Source organism: Panulirus ornatus, chromosome 8, assembly GCF_036320965.1.
Source record: "Panulirus ornatus isolate Po-2019 chromosome 8, ASM3632096v1, whole genome shotgun sequence".
In the NCBI taxonomy this organism is placed as follows: domain Eukaryota; kingdom Metazoa; phylum Arthropoda; class Malacostraca; order Decapoda; family Palinuridae; genus Panulirus; species Panulirus ornatus.
In genome coordinates, this window is record NC_092231.1 from 42,636,961 (window position 1) to 42,645,797 (window position 8,837).

Below are 8,837 nucleotides of genomic sequence, written 5' to 3' on the forward strand. Positions count from 1 at the left end.
CTGAATACGTCCAGGACATTCAGTCGTTGCTAACTCCAAAAGACGTTGAAGGGTTGCTAAACGTGCCTCTGGGATCAAAAACTGCCAGCATATTTCCACAGTCCTCAGAGTACTCTCCATGATTATGAAAACCTTTAGAAATTGTTTGATGCGTCTCAGTGACCCTCAGGTCTTGCTTAGCGTGATCAAAGGGCTCTCGAGACTTGCTACACGTGACTACAGTAGCATCAAAACTGCAGAACATGATGTCTGGAGTCTCAAAACCCACTGAGTGTGACTTCAGGACTCTCGAAACGTACTGAGTGTGACTTTAGGACTCTCAAAACCCACTGAGTCTGACTTCAGGACTCTCGAAACGTTCTGAGTGTGATTTCAGGACTCTAAAAACCCACTGAGTGTGACTTCAGGACTCTCGAAACGTACTGAGTGTGACTTTAGGACTCTCAAAACCCACTGAATGTGATTTCAGGACTCTCAGAACCCAGTGAGTGTGACTTCACGACTCTTAAAATCTACTAAGTGTGACTTCCTGACTCTAAACCTAATGAGTGTGACTTCAGGAGTCTCAGGAGTCTCAAGTAACATTCAGGAGCTATTACACACAACCTACATCCTTAAAATTTACTGAGAATTCGTCCTGAATCCTCAGTAGTTGCTTAACCTAAGCACATTAATTTGGAACCCACAGGAATCAGTAGCTATTCCTGAGAATCTCTTTATACCTACAAACTGACTGACATAAACCCTAGTGTCATTAGATACATAACAGCACTGAACAATATTCTTTGGTCTTTTGATACTCCTTGCATTTTTGCGTTCTAATCATTGTAGAGCTTGAAACTTGTGTGGATAATGGGAAACGTTGGTGTCTTGGCTTCATAAATGGTCCAGTAATTACCATCCCATAAGATGAAAGGTTTCTGTGCTTATCTTGCAGGGTAGGATTCTGTGTTCTTAGTAACAGATTTGCCTTTGTTCTTAGTAGCATCAGTACCCTTATGCATAGGTCAGTTTCTGTTGTCTTGTTTGAATGCATTTTTTCTAAGGGCAAGTGTTTGTGGTCGATGGTCGTATTACAGAAAGAAAATGAGATTCTTTCAGCTTACTTCATACCTTGCAGTGTTGAAGTTGTCTTGGGACTGTTTTCGTCTTTGCCATTCTAAAACCAAACTTATTGATATAGTCCATGATCAAGTTTGATGGAGAGAATTCCATGATTTTGATAGTAACATCCATGACATGGGCAGATATATGTCCAAATCATGGCCATTTCGGATGAAAGAAAAACAGAAAATAAGAAAAAATAGATGAAGGTATTTATTCCTCCTAAGCGTGTTTATGGACCCGACTCTCAGGTGGAACAGTTGTATAGGTAGAAGGAAAGACGAAAGAAAATTCTCCAAATTCACTGATCGAGGGGAAAAAGAAGTGTCACAATGGTCAATCCTCAAGTGGTTAGTCTTCACACAAAACCTATAGGAAGCAGCAGCCCGGTGCGTGCCATGAGCGTAAGCCTTAATGGCAGGAGAACACACAGACAGTGGCCGAAATTATACCTAAGAAGCTTCATGGTGTATGGAGAGGGATGGCTAAAGAGACGTGATGGCTAGGGAGCTGACAAGGCAGAAGGATTTTTAGAGATAGAGGAACAGTCAACCCAGGTATGTGAACAGTACACCATGCTGGGGCAAATAAAACCTTAGTAAGATATGAACTAACTGCTGGCAAAAGAAATGACTGAGCCACGTATCACCCATCTCTTGGAAAGCAGATTTTGTGATATTCATACCACAGCGTTGAAACTGTTGTGTTCTGATATTCAACAATGGGAAACGAGTGAGATTCAGAAAGGGATATAGTAAAAAGAATTGATTATCTACACCAGTAAATTTAACCAGGTCACTCCTTCCTCACCCCAGGAGTAGCGAGAGAAGGGAGAAGGAGTCGGACTATACAGAAGGGGGAATCTTTGACGTAAGAGTAATTAGGGCGAGAGATCCAAGAAAAAATATTGTTAGTGGCGAGAAAAGAGAGAGTAAGCCATAGGACTGGACGGAACACTGTGGGTCGCCACTGTTGAGAGGATAAGAGAGCAGTTGATCCATCATTGGAGCGATTAGAGAGGAGGGTATGCATTAGTGAACGGAGAGCGATAGAAAATCCAAAGAAGGAAACTTAAAGAGCTAAGACTTGCGCCATATCCTGAAGGCGTCAAGGACCACGTCAAGAGATTCACCGAAATCCCTGAGACAGGAGAACCAGCGGTGAGTCATGGGGGAGATCATCTGAAGACCTTTCTTTTATATCACATTTGAGTCTTGCTATTCGTCTGTGATATTACGATGCCAAGTAATGTTCTTGATTTTTATCTAGTTTCACATTTCTTCAATGGATTTGTTTCTGTAGGGTTCCTAAGGTCATAACTTCTTAAATCTCATTTAAGGGAATTTCTGTATCGTCTTGTTGTTTTCGTAAATGACTCTGTTATCGTTAGTCTATTTTGTGTCATCTCATTTGAATATCTATTTTTCCAGGCTCTCTTCAGTTATCTCTGTAGCCTTGTTAAGCTGGCCAGTGTCTGTGATCCTGTGAATTATATATCTGTGATCTCATCTTTGGTTTGATCTCTGTGATCACGTCGACTGGACCTGTTTCTATGATCTTCATTACAGACTTTAGTAGGATCAGTAGCATTTGTGATCATATAATGTATCAAGCTTACCTTCCAGTGCTTCCTAGCACTGTGACGTGTTTTATGGCTGGCTCGCCAACAGCAGTGTAACAGTGTGTGTGTGTGTGTGTGGACACATCGTCGTGGCTGGCTCGCCAACAGCAGCATAACTGTGTCAGCACGAACCATGAGGGGAATATCAGGAGGGGCGGAATGTACCCGATGCGCTACACATTTGAAAATTTTGTTTGACGTAAAAGAAGGAGGAGGAGGAGGAGGAGGAGGAAGAAGGAAGGAATGAGAAAAACATGATAAGGGATCGATTTCTATCAAGTGTATGATCAATGGTTATCAGGTATATGCGACAGATCATACCCATAGATGTACAAGATGGCACCCAAATGTGTCCACGCATTGCACAGAGGGATGTAGAAATAGACGAAAGACAAGAGGCGGATTGCAGCGAGACTCCCCGTCTGGATATAGGAGAAAATCCAACACTGAAATCTTCAGAACTCGTCAGAGTCATGTGCATCAGCAAGAAATCCACGGGACGACTGCAATATTGGAAGATAGGAACTAGGAGCGGGGTTTGAATACAAAAGGCAGCAACCGAGAGAAACGGAACTTGGAACTGAACAAGAGCACTATGGTCAGCCGCTGAGAGGTAGGAGCTAGGAGCTGGGTGTGAGCGCTCAGCTCAACAGCTGGGAGGAGATACGAAATGGATGTGAGTACAAGAGGCTACAGCCGAGAGATAGGAACGAGAAGCTCTGAAGCTGGGAGTGGGGTAAAGCAACCGGAGGAGCAGAGATTAGATATTGGGTGTTGATACTGAAGGAAGCAGCTGGGAGATAGAAAGTGTCTATACTGAAGGAAGCAGCTGGGAGATAGAAAGTGTCTATACTGAAGGAAGCAGCTGGGAGATAGAAAATGGAAGCCTTGTGTTGATACTGAAGGAAGCAGCAGAGAGATAGAAAGTGGAAGCCTTGTGTTGATACTGAAGCAGCTGAGAGATAGAAAGTGGAAGCCTTGTGTTGATACTGAAGGAAGCAGCTGGAGATAGGAAGTAGAAGCCTTGTGTTGATACTGAAGGAAGCAGCTGGGAGATAGGAAGTAGAAGCATAGTATTGATAACTGGTAACCTGAGGGAGCATCAGAAAGACAGGAATTAGGAGCTAAGTGTTGATAGAGCAAGTATGGAGCTGGAAGTGGAGTGGAAAAATGCGACATCAAAGTGGTAAGGGAGCAATTATTATCATTGTCGGTACGTAACGGAAAAACGGAAATAAAAACAACAGATGACTGTGAGCTGCTGTATTCTTAGATAACCGTTGGTTCACTACCTCCACAGAGGAAGTGTACAAAGCGAGATTGTTATATAGTGTCAGAATTATCTTCTACATAAGGATGAATTATCTTCACTACATAAGGATGAGTCATCTTCACTACATAAGGATGGTGTTTCAAGAGTTTTCCGTCGGTCTTTGTGTATGTTAATGATCCCAGCAGTTGATGGGACTAAAGCCTTACTAACCAGCTAACCTAACTAACAAACTAAACAACCAACCAATTAACCATGCAACCAACTACTCAACCAACTAACCAACCGACCAACTAACCAACCAGCCAACCAATCAACCAACTAACCAACCAACCAGCTAACCAACCAACTAACCAACCAGCCAACCAACCAGCCAACCAATCAACTAACCAACCAATCAACCAACCAACCAACTAACCAGTTAATCAACCAGCCAACCAACTAACCAACCAGCCAACCAAGAAGACAGCGAAGCAATTTTCGTCCCCTTCCTGCCTGATCTACATGTGTGATGTCTCTGTACGTTGTAGAGTCTGAATCTTAGTGTTGCCACTGTTGCTTGTGTTGCAACCATTAGTCTTGCTACTTGTGTTGCGACCGCTGTTTGTGTTACTACTGCTAGTCTTCCTACTGGTGCTTTTGTTGCTAGTGTTGCTAGTGTTGGCACTACTGATGTTGCTACGGTTGCTGCTGCTGGTGGTGTTGCTAGTGTTGCTAGTGTTGGCATTACTGCTGGTGTTGCTAAGGCTGCTGCTGCTGCTGGTGTTGCTAGTGTTGCTAGTGTTAGCACTACTGCTGGTGTTGCTAAGGCTGCTGCTGCTGCTGCTGGTGTTGCTAGTGTTGCTAGTGTTAGCACTACTGCTGGTGTTGCTGAGGCTGCTGCTGCTGCTGGTGTTGCTAGTGTTAGCACTACTGCTGGTGTTGCTAAGGCTGCTGCTGCTGCTGGTGTTACCAGTGTTGCCAACAACGTTGCTAGTGCCACTAGTGTTGCTGGTGTTAGTGCTGCTGGTGTTGCCAGTGTTGCTACCTCCGCTTCCAGTGTTGTCACTGGTGGTCCTCTTCCCCTCCACCCACCCATCCACCCTACCCATCACCCACCCCCATCACCCCCATCACCACAGCCCCGCCATAAACCACATCACTCCATCTTGAGCCAGCTGGCGTCATCCCCTCCCCTTCCACCTCGATCTCGGCTTTACTGGTTTATCTTCATAAAACACAACATCCCGAGGGGTCAAAATTATTCAATAAGAAAATGTGGGGTGGGCCTTACGACGGGCAAGGTTGGCCGCAGGGTCAAATATTTCGGGGGCCCGACGCCGCCCGACCCCCCCCCCCCCCCCACAACCCCTCACCCCCCCACCTCACCCCTCCACCCGTCACCTCACCCCCCACCCCCCCAGGCGCGCCATCACAGACGGGGCTAACACGAAATTGACCCTCGCTCCTGTTTCTCATTTTCTGAGATTTTGTAGAGCGAGTCTCTCTCTCTCTCTCTCTCTCTCTCTCTCTCTCTCTCTCTCTCTCTCTCTCTCTCTCTCTCTCTCTCTCTCTGTTCTCCTGTGATTCAGCGTGTGAAAGTCTGACGTCACGTCCCCAGCGTAATCGTATCTCTGTCGGCGGGTGGAAGATACGGTATTTTCAACAGTGGTGATTATGTATATTTCATGTATATCTTAGGTATATTTCATGTATATCTTATGTATATTTCATGTATATCTTAGGTATATTTCATGTATATCTTAGGTATATTTCATGTATATCTTATGTATATTTCATGTATATCTTAGGTATATTTCATGTATATCTTATGTATATTTCATGTATATCTTATGTATATTTCATGTATATCTTAGGTATATTTCATGTATATCTTAGGTATATTTCATGTGTATCTTATGTATATTCCATGTACATGTTCTGTATATTTCATGTGTCTCTTACATTTGCATACCACTATCTCTGTTCTCTTAGGTGTTCTCTTGCGTTTGTTTTGGTGTAGTGTCAGAGTGTCATCATTGTGTTTGTCCTTCACTGTCTACTGTCTGTCTGTCTGTATGTATGTCTGTCTTTTTTTCTGTCTATCTGTCTGTCTGTCTATCTATCTGCCTTGTCTGTCTGTCTGTTTGGAGCGATGGATGAACCCCATGGGCATGACTGTGCGACACTTGACCTCGACGACGTCTGACCCTTGAGCACGACGGTACGACCCTTGAGCACGACGGTATGACCCTTGAGCACGACGGTACGACCCTTGAGCACGACGGTACGACTCTTGAGCACGACGGTACGATTCTTGAGCACGACGGTACGATCCTTGAGCACGACACGACACTTGAGCACGACGGTACGACCCTTGAGCACGACACGACCCTTGAGCACGACGACACGACCCTTGAGCACCGTCGTGCTCAAGGGTCGTACCGTCGTCCCCAGCAAGTTAAAGCACTTACATGACAGTTACTTAACACATGATACCACTCAGTAATCACCATACCACCCACTGTCCTCCTCCACCACCCACTGTCCTCCCCCACCATCCACTGTCCTCCTCCACCACCCACTCTCTTGCCCCACCACCCATTGTTCTCCTCCACCACCCACTGTCCACCCGACCACCCGCTATTCCCTTATCATCCACTGTCTCCCCGCCACCTACCGTCCTCCCCCGCCACCCACTGCCTCTATCATCAACGCCACTGAGCATAAAGTCTCTCTCATCTTCCTTGTTTCTGCTGGTCTTCTTGCGCCCACCGTCTCGTGCCCTCAGTATCCATCACTCCCTCAACCCTCCCTACACATCCTCCGCCATCTCTCCCTCCTTCTTGACACCTTTCCATCATTCTCTCTCTCTCTCTCTCTCTCTCTCTCTCTCTCTCTCTCTCTCTCTCTCTCTCTCTCTCTCTCTCTCTCTCTCTCTCTCTCTCTCTCTCTCTCTCTCTCTCTCCCTTTCCCTCATCCATTACCCTCCTTACTTCCCTCTCCCTTCCATCATGACCAGCAAAGTGTCCATCTATCTCTTTCTCTGTATCGGTCCTTCGTTCTGAGTCCATCATCCATTCCCTTGCATAACCCTCAATCAGCATCCCCCTCCCAGCGCCCCATCTCTTCCACCACCACCACCACCACTTGTCCTCTCCTCGTCCCCTCTATCCCTCTTTCTTCCCTATCCACCTCTCTCCCCTACTCTTACTCACTCACTCACTCACCACTTTGTCTCCGCTGTCACCCAGTGTACTTCTTCCTCCTCCTCCTCCTCTTCCTCCCGTCTTCCTTCAATCTCCGTGCCGATCTATCACACATCCGCAACCTTCAATTTCCCATCACCGTGGCGGTCGCAGTGCCATCAGTAGAGCGACACTGGACGACCGACCCTTCGGCTGGAAGAATGTTTAGCCCGGCGTCGCCTCCACCGTCACCACCCTCCTCCAGCCTCGGGTATCGACAGGAGTTTTAGAAGCTTAGTCGAGTTTTATGCCCGCAGCTCAATTTGCCTGCAGATGCTTCAGGATGGACGTAAAGGAAGTTAGCTCGTCAATTTTGGGTAACTAATGGCTCAGACGGGTCGCCTGGTTAGGAATTAGAAAAACAATGCCACCTCAGTGGCAAGGCTGCCCGGAAATGTCAGCGGCGCCGACTGGAGCTGCCTGGCGCTTAATGCCAAAGACAACTCTCTTATGGCCGCCTAGTGGCGGAGGTTGGAACTACACAGCCCAAGAAACCCAAGAGCCATCAGACTTACCCAGTAAACAACTGTGGTTCTTTCCAGTCCATCTTAGGCAAAAATGAACCTCCTGGAAGTAAAATTCCCCTGAACTTTCTGCTGACGGGAGCAAGAAAGACTCCCTGAGGGCAATGGTGGCCTAATGATGTGAAGGGGTCATTTACCCTGACGGTTCGTTTGCATGCAGAGTTCTTCTTCCACTCTCAGACGACTCGTTCCAAAAGTCCTGATGCTTAGAGAAGTAGAGTATGTTACCCGAGTTTCTTCAAGCAGACTTTAATGCCAAGGACGGACGAAATGACCTGATGACGTCATCGAGGACGAAGCCTAGACGCCTGTACTCCTCTCCAGCTTCCAGTTTTCTCTCCTTCTACAGTACCGTTGCTCATGGACACCTACATCTTTCAGACTTGGAGACATTTGTTCTTATTTCATTTTTTCATCATCATTCTCCTACACAATTCACTCAACCATCTTGATACCTAACTAACTCATCTTTTCAAGCATCAAATGGGACTTCAAATACACGCGACAATTATGACTAATGTCCCTTCTCTTCCGTCATAGTTTATCTGTGCTAAACATCAGTCTAACTTGCTTATATGAAAGATCACTGGGTCATTTTGCAACCCTGACGCGCTCAAACGCAATCGTACCACCCTCTACCCTCATACAAACACTACCGTCACTGCATAAACGTGCGGTACAAACCCTGAAGCACTGTATACACACAGCACAGTCAAGACTTCCCAAAACCCCTTTTCGTTTCACTGTCACAGTCCTCTCACTGATTCACTAAACACCGAATACCACCATCATATTTCTAACTTTTCCTAAGATTTTTCCAATATGCAAACGCTTAACTAAACACCGAATGCCATCATCATAATTATGACTTTTTTTTCTCCAAAATTGTTTAGTGCAAATAGGTGGTGGTCTGTCCAACCCTTTTTCCTTCCCTAAACTCCCATCCTTGTTCCTCACCTTCAAAAGGACTTGGGAATCTTCATAACATTATTGAATTCATGCTGTATTTCTTGACAACCTCAGTCAAAATATTACCATTCTTTTTCTGAGAGAGAGAGAGAGAGAGAGAGAGAGAGGAGACGTGAAAAGGC